This window comes from Mesocricetus auratus, unplaced genomic scaffold (assembly GCF_017639785.1).
Source record: "Mesocricetus auratus isolate SY011 unplaced genomic scaffold, BCM_Maur_2.0 Super-Scaffold_100011, whole genome shotgun sequence".
NCBI classification, from domain to species: domain Eukaryota; kingdom Metazoa; phylum Chordata; class Mammalia; order Rodentia; family Cricetidae; genus Mesocricetus; species Mesocricetus auratus.
This window is the reverse complement of record NW_024429195.1, coordinates 7,540,650-7,560,179: the sequence shown is the minus strand read 5'-3', so window position 1 is coordinate 7,560,179 and position 19,530 is coordinate 7,540,650. Positions and strand designations below refer to the sequence as shown.

Here is a 19,530-nt window from a genome sequence, read left to right as displayed (position 1 = left end):
TGATCCAGGTGCCTCTTCACAGCAATGAAACCTTAACTGAGATAGTTGGAAAGGTAAGCAAGAGCTACTTCATAAATGACCTTAAGTGCCTACAAAGAATTTAGGGCCACACCACATCCTTGGGACGGCAGATTGTCGCTTTATGATTTAAAAAATTCTATATTGCTTTCACTGCTTTGGGAGTAGGGGTTTCCTCAATTTTTCTTTTTCAGCAACAGCATCACTTTATACTTGTTTTCTCGTGGTATTGAGGATCAAATCGAGGGCTTTGCCTGTGCTAGACACTCTTATCATAAAGCTACAAGCTCCTAGATCATGGAGCTGTGAGAAACGAGATTGCATATAGGAAATCCAGCTTCTATCAGGTGACGCATGCTGGTGCCCTAAAGATAGGCAAAAGAGTGGACGTGGAGGAAAATAACTCAAGAACCTAAAGATGAGTAGAGTCATGTGACGGGCACTCTACTCCAAGTCCCCTTCGCTGGGCTGCCACTTGTGGACTGACTGCTTCCTCGGAGCTGTTCCACTTGCTTCTGAGATGCGGAGCCTGAGCATAGAGAATCTCCATTGATAAGAACAGTGAGTCTTCAAGGGAGGCTGGTTTTGGGATCTCAAGTCCAATTAGTAAGTTCATTGGGTTTCACTACAGTACCAGTTCTGATGGCAGTGGCCGAGACGAACATCTTCAGTTTACGTTAGGGTGCAGGGAATAGTGAAGCAGGGAAGAGCATGGTGACACTCTAAGCCCAAGCCTCACAGAACACTGGCGTGTCCTTTAAGGTCACCCAGGAACCACAGAGGCTAAAGGGAAGTCTGCTGGACAACATTCCTGTCTTCTGATTTTTGTGCCACCGTCAATGAAGACACCCCAAGACACCCTGTTGCTTCCCCTGCCTTCCACGAGTGCTCTGTGGTCTCTAGTGTCTCCGGCCATAGTAAAGCTTCCCTGTGCCTTGATAACAGGGTGACTACAGACCACCTTCGACAGGTCAAGTACAGAAGCCCTAGGAATTGTTGTTGGTTCTGTGTGGATCACTTGCCTACCATGGCTCTAAGTACTGAGGGCACAGCTTATTGAGACATGGAGACCCCGCTTCAACCATGTATCATGGGGGCGTTCTCCAAGATGGTGACATCTATCTGCAGCCTGTAATGGTTTGGATGAGAAATGACCCCAGAGGCTCAGGTACCGGACAGTAATACGTTTGGAGGAGGCGGCGCCTTGGTGGAGGAAGCACAGCACTGGGGTCAGCCTTCGAAGGCCTCATCCCAGATTCAGCTTACTTTCTCTTGTGTGGGTAACCCCACCCCCACCTCCCCACCCCCCCACCTCCCCACCCCCATCCCCAAACCCCCACTCCCCACACCCACCCCCACCTCCCCATCCCCCAACCCTCCAACTCCCCATCCCCAACCCCCCACTCCCCACACCCACCCCCCACCTCCCCACTCCCCAACCTCCACCCCCTACCCCACCCCCCACCCTCACCACCCCACCTCTCCACCCCCATCCCCCAACCCCCATCCCCTAAACCTCCAGCCCCCACCCTCCACTCCCCCACCCCGCTCATTTTTACAGTTAGTGATATGACCGCTCAACTTCCTGCTCCTGCCCACACGCTTGCTGTCACGGATTTCCGCACATCACAATGGACTCATGCCTCTGAAACCGTGAGCCAAATAAACTCTTTTCCTCTGGAAGTTGCTTCTGGTTGCGGCGTTCTAGAGCCAGAGAAAGTGACTAGTGCACGGCCTATAGCAACCTTTTCTGAGGAGGAAAAAAAAGAGAGAGAGACTGGCAGACTCTGTCAAGTGTCTTAGTAATGGCTGGGCGTTGGTGGCATACCCCAGCACTCGGGAGGCAGAGGCAGGCGGATCTCTGTGAGTTTGAGGCCAGTCTGGTCTACAGAGAAAGTTCCAGGACAGCCTCCGAGACAATACAGATAAACCCTGTCTTGAAAAACAAAACAAAACAAACAAACAAACAAACAGAGTGTCTTAGTAATAAACCAGCAGCTACATTTCATTGACTCTAAGAAACAGAGGTCACCACGTGGCAAGCCGAGGTGAAACTAAATGCGCTGGGAAAGAATTGAGCGGGGAGCGGGGACCTACAAAGCAGAACCCATGGGTTGGGTAGGTTTTACAGCAAGGATCATCAGCGCACACCAAAGAGAAGCAGTCCTTCAACAGCAACGCAGAGATGGTAGAGGTACAGAGCCCAAGAGGATCACCACAAAACTCAGAACTATAGCACCTGAGAGTGAAGGCGGACATGCTATGTAATTTGTGGGCCTTGGAGAATAGAGAAATGTGGATTCATTTGTTCGAGAACTACAGGAGGAGGAAGTTCCGAGGAGGAAGGCCAAGAGTGTTTAACCACACAGGGTGGGAAGAGGGACATCTGAGCACAGAGCATCTGAAGGCCTTGCACACCTGATGGGGAACGTCCTTCTGTGTATATGTCAACAAACCACTGTTGGCCAATAGGGAAGCAAGATAGGCAGGACTAGGAGTCCAGGAGGATTCTGGGAAACATAGTGAGAAGAGTGGTCACCATCGGATCTCCCGGGAGGAATGGGTGCTCAAGAGTGCGTCCTCATAAGGATAAGTCCTTATAAAATATATATTAATTATGGGCTAATAATTAAGTCAGAGCTAGCCAGTTAGAAACTGTAAAGAGAAGATTTTTCTTTCCTAGCCGCTTCGGTTTATCCCCCGCCAGTTACCTGGGCTCTGCCGCTTTGTAGTCCCCAAATAAACACACAGGAGGATATATTAATTATGAAGCTGTTGGCCTTGCTTGTTTCTTACTGGCTAGCTCTGACTTAAGTAGTTACCCCATAATTGTTAATCTAAGTATGTCTCTTACCGGACTCCTACCTCATGGCGTTACATCTCGAACTCTCTTGTGTTTTTCCTTCCCAGAATCCTCCTGGACTCCTAGTCCCACCCATCTAGATTCCTATTGGCCAACAGTGCTTTATTAACAAATGTACAGGACTTCCCCCATCATCTCCTCTTTTCTGTTTAAACAAAAAGAAAGGCCTTAACTTTAACATAGTGTAATTATTTATAACAGAACAGTTATCCAAGAACATAGTTACAATATTTTAGCAAGATTTAAAGAAAATATCATCCATCCCATCCTTGTGAGTCCAAAGTTCTATATGTATCTTTTATTATAACTAAGGAAAACTATAATTATAACTATCTTCAACTCCATCAAAGACCACAGAAGGATAATATATAAACACTAGGATTGACAGAGACATCTTGCTACCTGGACAGTCACCCAAAGTTCCTCTATAATGTTGGGGCATCCATCTTCAGCCCATAGGCCACAATGTATCCAGAAGATTTCTCAGCAAAGCAGGAAATTTCAAACTGTCCATCTGCATTGGCAGTGTGTCAGTCATTTTTCTTTGTCCTGCAGAAAGTCTCTTAGACTCTTCCATGAAGCAGGAACCCTGTAAGACTGAGTTCAGTAGTCACTTTCCTGTGGGTCCTGCATGTCCAGTTTATACAGCAACAGTCAAACAGTCTAGGCAAGAACAGTTTCTTGCCCAAATGGCTAATCTTGCCATGTTGAAAGCAAACTCCATAACAAGTTTCTTTGATGCCCATGTTCCTCTCAGACGTAATTGGTGCTGCCAGGAGCAGACATTTCTCATTGTCAAGAAAAACCCTAAACCATTTTAAATGCCATTTTCTGAAGGTCTTTGAGAGGTTTGAAGACTGTTTATCTATCTCAAATATATTTTTGTATACCTAGAAAACCTAACTTACCTAACTATAAATTCTGACTATTATAAGTAACTATCTATAATCTGTATTTAATTACGCATTACATTTTAAAAGATCAGTATAAGCACAATACTTAATCAAGAGGAGAAATATAAGCATCACAAAATTGACCTTGATTTTGTCTCAATAAATGAAAACAATACCCATACCATAATTCCCCTTTTTACCATTAAAAAAAGATCGGCTGTGATCATTAGCCAATTATAAACAATCCCATTTAAATGAAAACAAAGATTTATAATCAAGATGGGAATTGGGACGTCGCTCATTCCAAACTGCTTCCTGCTGGAAGGGGGCGCTGTTCATACCATGGGAATCATGACAAAACTCAGAAACCTGTATAAGTCCTTATTTTCGTGGTCTGTAAAGCTCCATCATCTTAACTGTTTCAGTTGTTGGAACACCTGGTCCACTGCTTCCGGGTGTCTTGGTTCGTCAAACCACAGAAGCCTGGAAGGAATCCTCAGCTTTTCATTTTCTGTAGAAACATAAAATCTCCTTTTCCGAGTAACATATCCTTATACTTAAATTTTGAAGTCAAGGCATTTTCAAAAGATATAAGTTGAATTAATTCAGCAGCATTTATAATCAAGAGTACTTTAGCATTTGTTCCTTCCTTAGCAATGAAAAAACTGAAAAACACAATAGCGTACAGTGTCCAGACTCTGTGTATTTTCCATCTTTGCGTGGCTTATTTATTTCTATTATTATTTTATTTCTTTTACTTTTATTTATTTTTCTTTGAGACAGGGTTTCTCTTTGGAAATCCGCCTGCCTCTGCCTCTGGAGTAAATCCTACCGGCGTGCGCCACCACAACGCCGGCTTTTGTATTTATTTACCGCTTTGCCGTTTCATTTTCTCTCTCAATCTCATGTATATTTTTAAACACACTGTAAACCTTTAGAGGCTTTGTTCATCCAAGTCTGACTTTACTGTAAATCTTTATGTTTTTCTGGCCTCGTGTCTTATCTATAAAACCGCAGCTGTTTTAAACTGCCGTTTTTTGTTTTTGTTTTTTTTTTCCGTCAAGATGGCGGGCATAAGCGTGACCCCAGCTTACCACCTCAGTCTATGCTGACATCCAGCAAATGCTGCCACTTCCAGCTGTACGTACACACCTTTTAATCATTAGCAGAGTCTCTTAAAACAACCTTGTTTTTTTTTTTTATGCCGAGTCAGGAAGACTCCAGTAAGCGAGCCACGTGAATCTCGGCTTGTGGCTAGCAAAACAGAGCACACCTGAGAAAAATGCTGCTACCAAAATCTGTGCTTCTCTCCATTCTTCTGTTTCTAAAATTCCTTTAAAGCTTTTGTTGTTTTGCGTGGAAATTCAATCCCACTCCTGACAACCATTCTGTACGCTCCAAGGGACGCTGTAACGATACTCGACACTTACTAGAAGTAAAACTAAGTATTTATTGTAGAAATTACTCACAAGATACCAAACAAGTAACCCAGATGAGCCAAGCAGTTTTCTGCTGCCGAACCGGAAGCCGAACTCCAGGAAAAGAGAGAGCGAGATTTCCTGTGTGCTGTCTTTTATACCTTCCCCCATAACGCCCCCTAGCCATGCCCAAAAGTGGGCCTGGCTAGTGACGTAGTTCACCGCCTGCGTACGTATACGTCTTTACATCCAGCCGTATATGTCTTTAGTCCTGCCTAAAGTGGGTATGGTTAGCGGTGTGGTAAACCGCCCTTTTATTACCTCATCTGTATGCGCCTCTAATAAGTCACATGTTTAATGGCGGCATACAGACTTCCTCCTACAAGAAACCAAAGCAAACCGCCAAGGACTTTGTAATTAATATAGTGTCTCATGTGTTATTTGGAGACTTAAGCAGCAACGGGACCCAGGTGGGACCCCACACCCATGAAGCTGTCCTGAGAAACGGAGGGCTTTCCACTGCTGAGAGGCACACAGAGACCCGTCGGAGGCTGGTGACCCAGATGGTCCTGCTACATGAACCCTTGTGTTAATTATTTGTAAATCTCTCACGCAGTTCCGTGCACTCTTCCCTCAGTGTGTATGTATTAGGCAGTGTTCTCCAGGGGAACAGAATGGTCAGAATGTATAAACATTATAAAAGGGGATTTATTAGATTGGCTTACACGCTAGGCGCTGGGCAGTCCACCAGTGGCTGTCCACAGGCTGGAAAAGCTGAGAACCCGGTAACTCTTAGTTCACAGAGCTGAGCGCTTCAAACAGTCCCAGTCTGGTGCCGAAGGCCCGGACGATCCCTGGAGCGTCCCTGGTATTCAGCTCACACTGGAAAGACGAACCTTGTCGGTGGAGGATGGCAGTAGTGACGGCCATAGACCCGCTCACTCTGGAAGAGGTGAAGTCAGGCTAGCAACATTTCTCCCTCCCCCCTCTCCCACCCCCCCCCGCCCCGCCCCGCCCCGCCCCGCCCCGCCCCGCCCGAATTTTATGTCTAGGCCACTGGAGGGTGTCATCCAGTCTAAGGGCAGATCTCGTCCCTTCGCTTAATCCTCCCTGGGGATACCTTCACGGACATATCCCGAGGTCTGTCTCCTAGGAGATTCCAGACCCTGTCAAGGGGACGTCACAGTGTCATAGTTCACAGTTAAAAGTATGCTCTCCATCCTCATGCCAACTACACAATGTCCAACAAGGCAGAAAAGCTGCACGGTCGCATTGAAGCCAAATGTCCTGGATGGTCCATAGGACAATAGCAATAGAACCAAGGGGCAGACAGAAGAGCTGGCACTGTCACAGCAGTTGCGAAGGCCCCTTAAGGGAACCCTGGGTTCTTCTGGTAAAGAGGATGAAGCCTCTGGCCTGGGTGAAGACCTAACATTGCACACTACCCAAAACAGAAGCAAACAAGCTAACCCAGTGAGGCCAGGCAGACACCTAACCAAGAGGCCACTTCTCAGGAAAGCAGGATGACCCCTATGAAGTCTAAAGGCCATCTCACCTTAAGCCATCCAAAGAAATAGGTAGAATAATCATTCCCCTTAATGATAAATCACATGTTCCCTTCCCGGAATTCATGCTCTGTAGCGCAGGCCCTAGGACCCACCACTCCTTGTTCGTTTTCCTCCTCCAGGCAGCCGCTGAGATTTATAGCATGACTGCCTTGGATATTTAAACTCTAATAAACGTGTCCTCTTTGAGTAAACTTGGGCTTTGCTTCACTCTCAGACTTTTCCTGCCTTTTAATTATTTAATCAATGAAGAAAACAAAAGTCTATGATATATATATATATATAATATATGTGTATATATTATATATATGGTAATTCTACAAGACAGAGCCTCCTTATTAGTGCATATTAATTGTTCAAGATAATGGGCTTCATTTTTATTAGTGTGTGTTAATTGTTCAAGATAATGGGTTTCACTATGACTTTTCATGAATGCGTATAATGCACTTTAATAATATTTCACCCCATCATCCTTTCTTGTATTCTTCCCCCTTCCCTCTTATCTGCAATCCCACTAATTACATGTTTTTATTAAAAAGCTTAGACTCTGCATGTGAAAGAAAACATACAACATTTATGCAAAAAGTGCTTTTCTCTTCGGTTCCCAGAGGAGGGAATGGATGTTCAGTCTAAACTAGCAATATCTCCCACAACGAGGGGGCACCATTCTCCAAGGGAAAACTGAGTATGCTGGGGTTCAGAATGGATTGTGATGGACAAGAAACAACAAAGAAACCCTTCGAGTATCAAATAGGAAAGGAGAGCCTCATGCCAATCTGCCACACTGTTCTTATAGTCCATAATTGTTAGCGACTTTCAAGCTCCAATGCCCCGAATTAGGAAATATGTAGAGACAAGTTGAACAAAACAACAACTTTCAAGTACTAACTCTCTTAAGGAAAGGGATAGAAGTGGGGATAGTATCTCCAAAGAAACCTCACCCACTAATAATATATGATGTTCTCATGACTAAAGCGAATTTGATAAAGTCAGCAGGACCTTTTATTCTAAGGACAGCTTTAGTCCCTTAAAAAATTGAACTCTGAAGGACCAAACCTATAGAATGTCTGCCTTCAGATCTAACACAGCCACACCTCTCATCAATTATTGCCAAGCTGGGACAGCTGAGGAGCAGCATTTACACACAATTGCAGCACACACTTCCAAGGATCCCAAGTGGAGTCTCCCGCAGAGGGGACATCTGGAAAGCACATGTGCTCCAGAAGCAACCCTGTATGCACATCAGAGAGACCCTGGTCTGAGCCCTTGGGGAAAGACATCTTGGATGGCAACGGCTACACCAGCACATCGGGACATGTTATGATAGAGTAGAGAGAGACAGACTATTAGCAGCTATCAGAGGAAGGCAAAGGACATAGAATGGGGTCTTTCTCTAGGAAACTCAAGTTCAAGTCCTTTGGAATTGGGTTAGAGAACTAAATGCCTGTGCTGGAAACTTCCATCCAGCACTTCAGCTTGGACAAGGGGCTTCACTTCTCTGTGTCAGAGTTTACTATCTCCAAAATGGAAATGACCCCTTTGTAGCTTCGTTACGAGGATTAAGTGGTATCACACACACACACATACACACACCTTGGCGTAGTATTATTAACTACACCCTACATACGCTAAGGGAGTTGAATAAAGGAATCTCCATGTAATTCTCTGTCTGTATTAGTACATTTTCTGCTACTAAAACAAAACACATGAAGTCGGGTAGTTTGCAAAGAAGAGCTTTATTTAGCTCACTGTTTAGAAGCCAAAAGTTCTAACTCAGATCCACTGGTTTGGCCTTTATCTAGAAAAGGTTCCATAGCAGATGGTATGACAATGGTTGGATTGCGCGCAAGAGAAAGAAATCACATGATACAACAGAGAGTCAGAGTAGAGAAACAGCCACCTGGCTCTTTAATAACGACCTTCTTGAAAGAACTAAGCAGGGTCCCAGGAGAACTGTTCTAGCCCATTGCAAGGACAGTGTCCCTGTAACCTAAAGATCTCGCACACAGACCACCAGTTAAACATGCCAGCACTCTTTTTTTAATGCTATACTTTTGCTTTCTGTCAGTATACACTGATGCCACACAGTCATAAACATGCATGATGTGTGTATAGATTATTTATCCATACGACCTTCACAATGTCTGGAGACTCTTCAATTCCTAGTAATTAGACCTTATTTTTCAGGTCAGCCTCCCCTAACCCCACCCCCTTTTTTCAGTTTCTGCATATGAGAGAGAGCTCATGGCACTTGAATTTCTCTGTCTGGCTTATTTCACTTAGTGCAGTTCCTCTGTCTGACGCCGCCCTTGAACCACACTGACAGCACCGACTGTTAACTATGCTTCCAATATGTGACCCCGGGGAGGACACACGGAAATTGTACTCAAGCCACAGTGCCGATGAGAAAAGCTCAGGCGGCAGTGTCTGAGTCAGGATGCTATCATTCATCATTTCATTCTCCCGAGTGCCTAGGCGTTTAGGATTGGGGATCTCTGCTAACAGAACTAGCTGTTGACGGGAGGCACTGCACCTGCTTGCATTTTCACTCATGTCTTCATGTCTATTAAAATCTCATGGTTTTTTGTGTCTATTAAACTCTCTGATGATTTGGATTGGTGAGGTAACTTAGCTTATAAAAAGTGTTTGCTACCAAACCTGAGGACCTGAGTTCAATCCCCAGAACCCACAGGATAGAAGGAGAGAATGGACTCTGGCAAGTTGTCCTCTGACCTCCACAGACATGCTGTGACACACACACACACACACACACACACACACATACACGCCCATATAATAAATCAATTTCTGTAATTAAAAAATTCGAATGGTATTTATATACTGTCTTATGGGAAAGACAACTATCTATGACTTCTTTGTTTTTATTCCGTCCTACCTCTCAGAGAGAGTTCATTTAGGGCAGGATAAATTACGGGTGAAAGTGACACAAACACATGTGAAAATGGACAGTCATGTGACAAGAGAAACCTAGATTTAGAAATTCAACCTGGAGATTACACTGCTGGAAATATTCTTAATGTATATTTTAGTGGTAAATTGTTGACATTCTTTCCATACTTCCTGGCCTCAGCTAGTCAATCTTCTCTGCTGTGGTTAAGGGAAAAATTCAGGAACAGATAACTTTAGAGAATTAGGGAGACAGTGCTTTGCCTGTGGTTAGAGAAAAATGAGGAAAGAAAGAAAAAGGGGGGAAAGAAGGGAGAGGAGAGGAGAGGAGAGGAGGAGAGACAAAAGAGAAGGAAAAAGGCCACTTCAGTTGCCTGGGACGAGCTGTTGAGACACGGAGCCTGGGAAAACAGAGGAGGGCTCTGGGGGGGCTTCTTCGGCTGGGCCAGGGGGAAACACAGATCAGTAGTCAAGTAGCCCAGGCAAAATATTAGCAAAGTCAGAGGGGTGGGTGTGCTCAGACATTTTATATAAACTGCAGAAGAGAGAGCAAATTGTGAGAGTAGGTAAGACATTTCTAATTATGCTACAATGTCTTCAAACTCATAGAATAATCTCCCAATGCATCCTCAAAAAAGACATGTTTGTTTATTGTAGTGTCACATGTATGGCCTAGATGAGTTGCAACATTATAACAACAGTTATAACATTATAAAACAACATTACAAAACTGGGATATATGGGCACTTAGATTGAGTTTTTCCTCTTATTTGGACCCCAAACTTGATAAGACTACTTCCCTATTTGCATGGGAACTTTGAAATTGGGAGCTCTGCTGTGGTGACAGTTTTACACATCTCCTTTTGTTTTTCTTGGGGCCAGAGTCACATGCATAGGGTTAAATCTTTGATAGAATCTCTTTTGGTCTCTACCATGGCAGTAATCAGCTAAAAAGACTTTGCCTGGGCTGGGACTTCTAATAAAATCTCAGACGAATCATTTGAACCGATCCCAGATGGAGAAACTGTGATTAAAAAAAAAAAACCCTTCAGATTCTTCAGCCGCAGTTTGGTAAACCCATCACTGAGCACAGAGTTGGGAGGCCAGGGGCCTGACAGCATTAATTCTGCAGATGCCTGGCTTCCACCCCACCCTGTGGAATCTAGAAAGAGAACCTCTTTGAGAGCCAACTCCTGCCTTAGGGCTGCGCACAGCCCTGGTTCTGGAAAAGCCCTGTAGAAAACAATCATTTTAAATAGATCATATTCAGTTTTATTAAAAACCCAAAACAGCTGGGGCATTGATTTGCAAACTTTGTCATGCTGTTGGTATGTCTGATCTGGCCAAGATATTAAAAAGATATTTAAGGAGATGTCAGTAAGTGTCTCCAGCCTAAGCTTTGGCATAGTCACACAGTGCCGCGGTGCCTTGGGTAATTTGTCTTCCTTTATGTTTCTCTGTGCAAAAAAGAGGGGAGGGAGCACTTACAAAGCAATTTACTGTGACACATCCTTTACGGTGAAAGCATGCGTCACTTGCCGGCACTCCCGGACGACCTGCCCCCTCCCAGATGCTCAACCATATGTCCTAGGCTCCATGTGAAGGCCTAGGCCTTATGTTGGCAGAGAAGGATTTCTGGGACCTGACTATTTTAATAGAAATCCCAGAAAGCTCCGGGGCTGCTGGCCCAGGTGAAGAAAGCAGCGGGAAGTTCTGGTTGGCTGGAGGCTGGGTATTCTTAAAGATGCTTTCGCCCCTGACCACAGACTGGAATGAGGCTGACGGTCCCATCGGAACCCAGAGTCATTCTGAGAATTGCTCAGGCTGTTTGTAGAGCTTCCCGCTGTCCTTGGCTTGAGTGTCCTGCCTTGCCAACCACCCCCCCTGCCACTCCTGCCGCTCTCCAGTCTCTGTCTGCTTGCAACAGCCTAACCCTTGGTTATCAGATCTCTGGCCTGCAAACTCTCCGCCACACAGGTTCCTGAAGCTATCAGGAAGCAGCTGCTGCTTGGCCATGCGTGTTCTGGCCTCCTGCCTATTGCAAAGCTAGCTTAGCTGCCTCCACTCTTGGAAAAAAACTAACATTATAGAACACCTACTATGCTATAGTCACAGAAGACTATAGCAAGACTATAAAACCCCACAGTCTAATTGGGATTTGGTAACCTCCTCTATGTTCTGACAAACTTTAGCCAAGTTTCCTAAACTCTTTATTCTTCAGTGTCTCCATAGGCAAAATAGTCTACAGGGTTGCTGTAAAATAACAAGAACAAATAAGGAGCAGCATATCGTGATAATAAGTATTAGCAAACTTTGCCTAGTGATTTAGCCCTTTGCAGTGGGGAAGGGGATAATGAAATTATTTATCTGCCATGTTTTATATTAAGAGTTTTGGAGCCGGGCAGTGGTGGTGCACACCTTTAATCCCAGCACTCGGGAGGCAGAGGCAGGCGGATCTCTGTGAGTTCGAGGCCAGGCTGGACCGACAGCCTCCAAAACAATACAGAGAAACCCTGTCTCGTAAAAACCAAAAAAAAAAAAAAAAAAAAAAAAAGAGTTTTGGGAGCTGGAGAGATGGCTCAGAGGTTAAGAGCACTGGTTGCTCTTCCAAGGGACCTGGATTTAATTCCCAGCACACACACACACACACACACACACACACACACACACACGGCAGTCCACAGCTGTCTGTAACTCCCCTTCCAGGGGAGCTGACCCCCTCACACAGACACGCATGCAGGCAAAACCCCAATGTCCATTAAAAATAAGTAAAAAGTCTTTGTAAAAAAGAGTATTGAATTCTCAGTGTGCCGCGTAAGGTGGACATTGCTGTATCGCTGTTACCCAATTTTTTTTAAATACAGAGAGACTCTGTCGCCTTGTGTGAGCCTTCCACACTGACAGAGATTACAATCGAAACTACTCGGTGTCAAAGCTCGCGACTTCGCGAGGCCAAATGGGGTTTTAAATAGTGCTTCTGAGATACTAGAGGATATAATGGCAAAATGACAGCCGATGGATTTCCCAACCAGCCTGATGGGAAGACTCTGCACTTCCTGGCAGCAGGCCTGGAGGGGCAAGGAGGACGGAGAAATTCCTGGAGCCCAAGAAGGATGGATGTGTTGTGAGGAAGGCTGTCTGGCGGGAGCTGCCTCTAACTCTGGGTAAAGGGAATCAGTCAGCCCGCCCATGACATTAGGGAGTGAGCCAGGAAAAGAAATACCCCTCTTACCCTCCCCCACCTCTCCTTGCCAGGGCCCTGGAGCGAATAAGCTACCGTCTTGGAGCCCATACTCCAGGGCAGGAAGGGCGGAGGGACACAAGGTGGTCCTGCAGGGAGGCAAGGCAGCCTGGGTAGCCAGGCCGGCTCTGGTTGCCTCTGTTCTTTTCCTGTGTTGGGTGGCTTGTGTCCAGCCCAGGACTTCTGGGCACACACAAAAAAAGGAAGAGCTTCCCTGTTTTTACTGTTCTTGTTGTTGCTTTGAGACCTGGGCCTTGCGTGTAGCCCAGGCTGTCCTCAAATTTCAAGATACCCCTCCGCCATACCCAGATAACGTAAGCATTTTCTAACCCATGCAATGGTACAAGTGCAATTCCACTGAAAAGTCAACTGAGTGCTTTTGCCTGGAAAAAAAAACAACTTTTTTTTAAAAGGAAGTTTTTAAAAAAAAGTCTTGGAAATCATCTTCTTCAAACACAACCTTTGTGGTTTGTTTCACTGGATGTTCCAGCAGAGGAAAGGGGCCTGTTTGTTTACATTGCTATGCAACAGGAGGCGCTTAGTAAATGGTTTCCCAGTTTTTTATTATTTTAAACTTCACCCAGGAGAAAATTGATCCAAGCTTAAGAAAGAGCAGAAACAGAATCTAGCGTTTTCAGAATTCTCTGTGTAATTTCAAGGAACAGACAATATTAACAAACAGGAGGGAGATTTGAAACAAAACAAAACAAAACAAAACTTCATACTTCTCATTTTCAAGGTAAAGTCCATATAAAGCTAAGCCTTTACTTAAACGGGCCCATTTTATAGCCAACTTGTAGATGTCACGCTAACAAACTCCGGAAGTTGGAAATAATGTCGCTTGTCACCAGATGCTACCAGAAGGTTGAGCAGCTGTAGAATTCTTTTCGTTTCTCTTCCTGACACTGACAGCACGTATCCAGTGCCCAACTGAAGCCGTCACAAGCGGGAACAGAAGAGGCCAGATGCCACCTCGCATCCCACCGAATTTCAAGCTCACCCCCCGTCCCGCCCCCTTGCTCTGTCTATAGATACTAAATTCCCTCACTGAACTGTTTCCACGCGGCCGGGAGACCTGCGGTGTGTGACTTGCACGGCTGTGCCGAGTCTCTGATTGGCAGACCTCCCTGCAGTTTCTGGACTTTCTGTTCAAGCTAGCGGGGGAAATGCTCACGGGAGCCCTGAACTTGCTTAAATCAGACATCTGGAAGCCAAGGGTAGAGAAAAGGAGCAAAGGTTAGGGGAAAATAACACTCAGTAGCAACCAGCAAAACAAACTCAGCTAGAGCAACGAGAAGTCCACGCAAACAGGCATCTGCCTGGGCATAGCTCGCTCTTCAGAAACAGAGTCCTCTTGCTGCCTAAGGCCGGAGATGTGGAAAAGAAGCGGATAAAAGAAAAAAAAAGTCTCCACCCCAGACTACCAATATTCATGCTTTCACTCATTTTTCCCATCTTTTACATACACTCATTTTCATACATATGCATAAATGTAAGATCGAAGAGAGAAGCAACACGTATTTTCAAGCTAAAATGGAGTTATTATAAGCATACAGTTTTATGTTCTTCATTTAAGTTGGGCTTGTTTACATATTTTCCCTGCTACCAAATATTCTCAAAACGATTGTTCATCTTAATTAAGCGTAAAACAGTTCATCCTGGAATACAGCATACTTTATTTTATATATATATATATATATATCTGTGTATAGCGTGTTAGCATTCATGTTGTCTCTAGCTTTTTAATGCTTCAAATGATATTTTGGAGGATGTCTTTAAAAATCATCTTTGTAACATTGAATATAAGTAAATTACTAGAAGTGGAGTGAGTGGATTGACAAGCATTTGAGCTAGGCATGGGGACTCCGCCTTTCATTCCAGCACTCAGGAGGTAGAGGCGGGGTGTCGGGAGGGGTTTCCATGAATTCAAGGTCAACCTGGTAAACACAGAGTTCCAGGACAGAGAGAGAGAGACAGAGACAGACAGAGAGACAGAGACAGACAGAGACAGAGACAGAGAGACAGAGACAGACAGAGAGACAGAGACAGAGAGACAGACAGACACAGAGAGACTTTGGCCTTCTGAGCAGCTTATGCAAACAGCTATTTCAGGGTCAAGATGCCTGCCTGAGCTCCAGCCCTGGCACCCACACACACAGGGAAGGAGAGAGTCTACAGAGTTGTCTCTGACCACACACACACACATACACACACACATACACACACACACACACACACACACACAGAGGGAAGGAGAGAGTCTACAGAGTTGTCTCTGACCACACACACACACACACACACACACACACACACACACAGAGGGAAGGAGAGAGTCTACAGAGTTGTCTCTGACCACACACACACACACACACACAGAGGGTAGGAGAGAGTCTACAGAGTTGTCTCTGACCACACACACACACACACACACACACACACACACAGAGGGAAGGAGAGAGTCTACAGAGTTGTCTCTGACCACACACACACACACACACACACACACCATAGTGTGTGCACACACAGATACATCGTACTCACACAGCAGTAATACATTTTTTAGAAGAAAGGAAGGAAATACTTATTTCATTCACATCTGGCTGATCTTGGTGGTTGTTGTCTTTGAAATTCAGGGTCTATTTGAGAAGTAGAAAATGGCACCTTCAGATTTTAAAATGTCATTATCTGCTTAACAGTAACTCTGAATTTTTACCAAGCAAACTTAGCTTCAAGGCGATTGATTTCCTTACACGTAAACTAGTCCTTGAGAAGAGTCAACCTCCATCACAGGACAGAAGATGACCACCTTCCTAAAATAAGCAACACAAACTCCCTAGAGCCCTTCATTTTTAACAGCAATAGATTCTTTCTGTTGCATTTTGTAATATAGTCACACCAGCTCTCAATAGCCGACACATCCTGGAATTATAAGCATAGATTTTAGCAAAGAACACTGGCTACTATCCAACCCAGACTGACAAAGAAGCATCTCTGTCATTCAGCCCACAGGGGATGGGGCAGGGACTTGGGATCTAGTGGTCTACTGGTAACCCAACACTCACTCACTCACTCACTCCTAACCTGCTAAAAACCCCGCTTGACAGGTGGGTCAAGTCTGTAGATCTCTTACTGTAATACCTTTAGTTGTTGTGGTGGTTTAATAAGAGTGGTCCCCATAGGCTCAAATATTTGAATGCTTAGTCACCAGGGAGTGGAAATGTTTGAAAAGATTAGAAGGATTAGGAGGTATGGACTTATTGGGAGAAAGTACGTCACTGAGGATGAGCTTTGAGGTTTCAAAAGCCTGTGCCAGACCCAGCGCTCGCTCGCGCTCTCTCTCTCTCTCTCTCTCTCTCTCTCTCTCTCTCTCTCTCTCTCTCTCTCTCTCTGTCTCTGTCTCTCTATCTCTGTCTCTGTCTCCCTCTCTCTCTCTGTCTCTCTCTCTCTCTCTCTCTGCCTGAGGATCAAGATGTAGCTCTCAGCTACTGTTCCAGTGTCACGCATGCCACAATACTGTACCCTTCTGAAACTATAGGCAAGCTCCCATTAAATGCTTGTAAGAGTTGTCTTGGTCATGATGTCTCTTCGTAGCAAAAGACAATGACTAAGATTGTTTCATTAAGTGTAACAGAATTATAAAGGAATCCAGTTACATTAAAATATTGTTATAAACATTTACAAAAAAATCTTTGGCATAATGACATGCATGTTCATGTAACATCAAAATCTAGGAGCACACACACACACGCAGACAGAAGAAATATAATCATTTAAAAGTGGTATTGAAGGTACAGGTATTTCAATATATCTACATCGATGATGTAATATGGATTCATTTCTGTCAGTGACGAAGTTCAGGTGTTTACAGGACTGTTATGGGCCATTGTCTGACTTGCTTCAATGAGTAAAAGATGCAATTGTGTTCCCACCACTGAACACCTGAGTTCCCTCCATGAACCCCTGGTTAAGAATGGAAGGATCAGTAGTAGAAGCACATGCCTTTAATTCGAGGGAGGCAGATCTCTGAGTTCAAGGCCAGCCTGGTCTACAGAGCTAGTTCCAGGACAGCCTAGAATACACAGAGATATCTTGTCTTAAGAAAACAAAACCAAACAGAACATAACTCAGTGTTCAGTCAAAATGCTCAGAAGATAAGAAGGTGAGAGACACTGTCTCCACCTCCTCCCCACTCTTAGGAGTCTGACATTTTCTCTGGACTCTTTTCTCTCTTCTTTCTTCTTTTTTCTCTAATTGCTCCCGTTCTGGGAAGTTGTTGGAACAGTCCAGTGGAAGATCTTGGGCAAAGGCCTAAGTCACCCTGTTAAAAATACTGTGCTTGACAAGGCTGCAGACCTATGTGTGCTCTGACCATGGACTGTCTTGCACAACGCTAGCTACGCTGTGAGTCAACCTTCCATGCGTGGCACAGAAGCCCAGAGTTGCAGGTACAATTATCCTAAGCGACCGTGTGGCTGGAGAAGCCCCTGATATTTCTGAGTCTTAGATTTTCTTCATTCAGAAAGTAATTTGGCAGTGCGCTGGTTCTCACAAATCCACAGTTGTGTTAGATGTTACAATTGGAGGGAGCCGAGTGAAGGTCATAAGGAACTCTTACTATTTTTGTAACTCTTTTCTAAGCCTAAAATTATTTCAAAATAAAGAGTTACAAAAAATTTTTTAAATTTCCCTCTTATGGCTAAAAATAATAGTAATTTTTAAAAGAGCTTATTCTCCTTCTAGCTCTCACAATATTTGACTTGAAAACATTTGAACTCCCATGGTGCTTTGGTGGTGGCTGGATCTCTCGAGGAGAGTCTATGAGTGTTGAGAACAGAAAGCCTTTCTTGTTTTCTGAAGGCCCTGACTCCTTCATCCCCACCAGATCCCTTTTCTGCTTTCCCTCATCCACGTTCAGCTTATAAAATGAGTTTGTCCCCTCCTGGATGCTATAGAGTGTGAGCTTTCACTGACTGTAAGGTTCAGCTAGAGTCACGCTCAAGCCTGCCACACTGTTCTCCCCTCTGGTCCCAGGGACAGGGTCCATTTCAACACTGGTTGTCACGTGCCCTGCCTCTGCCCTGCTGTTCCTGCCCCTCTCCAATAGGTCAGTTTACTGCTTGTGTGTTTTTGACCCCTGAGACCTTAAGCAGGGATATTTCTATGTGTTGTGAACATTTCACACTCTGCTGTATTCACGTGATGGAGCCCAGACTGAAGGGTGCCCTGAGCTTTGGGTGTCAAAGAGAAGGGGAGTGCCAGTTGAATGGGGGAGGCATGGCTAGGACAGTGTTGGCCCCTGTGCCTTAAGAACACTAACTGGGCTACAGTGAGAGGCTCGGGGGCAGCCTGCTCTTGGCAAGCCCAGGCAGGGCTCTCTTTGATGTGAAGTTTTACTTGATCCCGCCTTGTGTGTCCACACTTGCCCTTGGCAGGCAGCAGGCAGTCCCTCTCCAACACTGAGGTGCCCTTGTGTATAACTGCCATTCACTAAAGTAGCGGGTGCACGCAAGAAGCTTCCAGGGGGTAGAGGGGCAGGTGAAGCCAGGGTTGTTTCTGAAGGGTATGGGGCAGACACTTAAGGAGAACCTACAGCCAATAATGTTAGTAAGGGAGCTGTGGCAAGTCTACAGCTTCCAACTAGGATTCTTAGAGCATTTGGCTGATTTTCATTTGATGTGGGAATGGTTTGAGAGGAATTAGGAGCAAAATGATGAAAGCAGTTTTATTTTATTAAAACTCAAAAAGATTTACAAATGCCCAATATTGTTGTGGAATATTATTTTAGCTATGTAAAGATGTTACATTTGTTTATGCTACAGAATCTTACTTTAACTACGCAAAGGTGTGTTGCTGTTTCACCTTGACTTCCTACGTCCCCTGACTGGTTTAATTAAAAAGCTGAATGGCCAATAGCTAGTCATGTGACTATTTGGTTTTGAGATTATAATCCTGAAACTGTGCACCAGAGGTCAGGAAATCATTGTTAAGGGCTGGGGTTGTGGCTCAGTTGATAGAGTGCTTGCTTAACAGTTACAAAGCTCTGAGTTCAGCCCATGGCACCCTCAGAAATTGGACAATGGTGGCCCATGCCTGTAGCCCCAGGCCTGGAGGAGTGGAGGCAGGAGGATCAAAGTCATGCTTGGCTGTTTATGAAGTTCAAGGACCTCCTGGCCGAATGATTCTGTCTCAAAATGATTCCATTCAAAAAGAATGGAAATGATAAACAGCCACCAGGCTCAGTTAACCCATGTCATTAAACAGCAGAATATGAAGTTTGTTTTTTTGGGTTTTTTTGTTTGTTTTTTTTTGTTTTGTTTTTTTTTGTTTTTGTTTTTGTTTTTTTTTTGTTTTTTTGTTTTGTGTGCCACCAACACCTGGCTGTTTTTTGTTTTTTTTTATTTACAACAAAAACTCATTTCTGCCAGAGCGTGCCTTTGACACAGTAGTCTGAGTGTTCTCTGCTGTATTTCACCTTCCATATCTTGCTTCCTGGACTTCTTTTAAAGTGCTTCAGGAAGGAAGCCTAGAAAATGCAGCTGGTAATCTTGCTGCCCCTGTGATGCTGGAGTATGCAGGAGAGGTCCCGGAGTGCTCGTTTCTGCTTCTTCACAGAGCTTTCAGACAC

General features: G+C 44.6%; 2 long non-coding RNA genes across 5 annotated transcripts in view; one reads left to right on the top strand and one right to left on the bottom strand.

Annotated features, from left to right (window-relative positions):
* LOC106021763 overlaps window positions 1-19,530 on the top strand; it is a 106,373-nt gene that overhangs the window by 28,181 nt on the left and 58,662 nt on the right. The window lies entirely within an intron of this gene.
* Window positions 5,883-19,530, bottom strand: part of LOC106021769 — a 30,047-nt gene continuing 16,399 nt past the window's right edge. The window contains exon 2 of the long non-coding RNA XR_001196943.3: window positions 5,883-6,135. This is a non-coding gene — a long non-coding RNA (uncharacterized LOC106021769). The remainder of the gene's footprint in view (window positions 6,136-19,530) is intronic.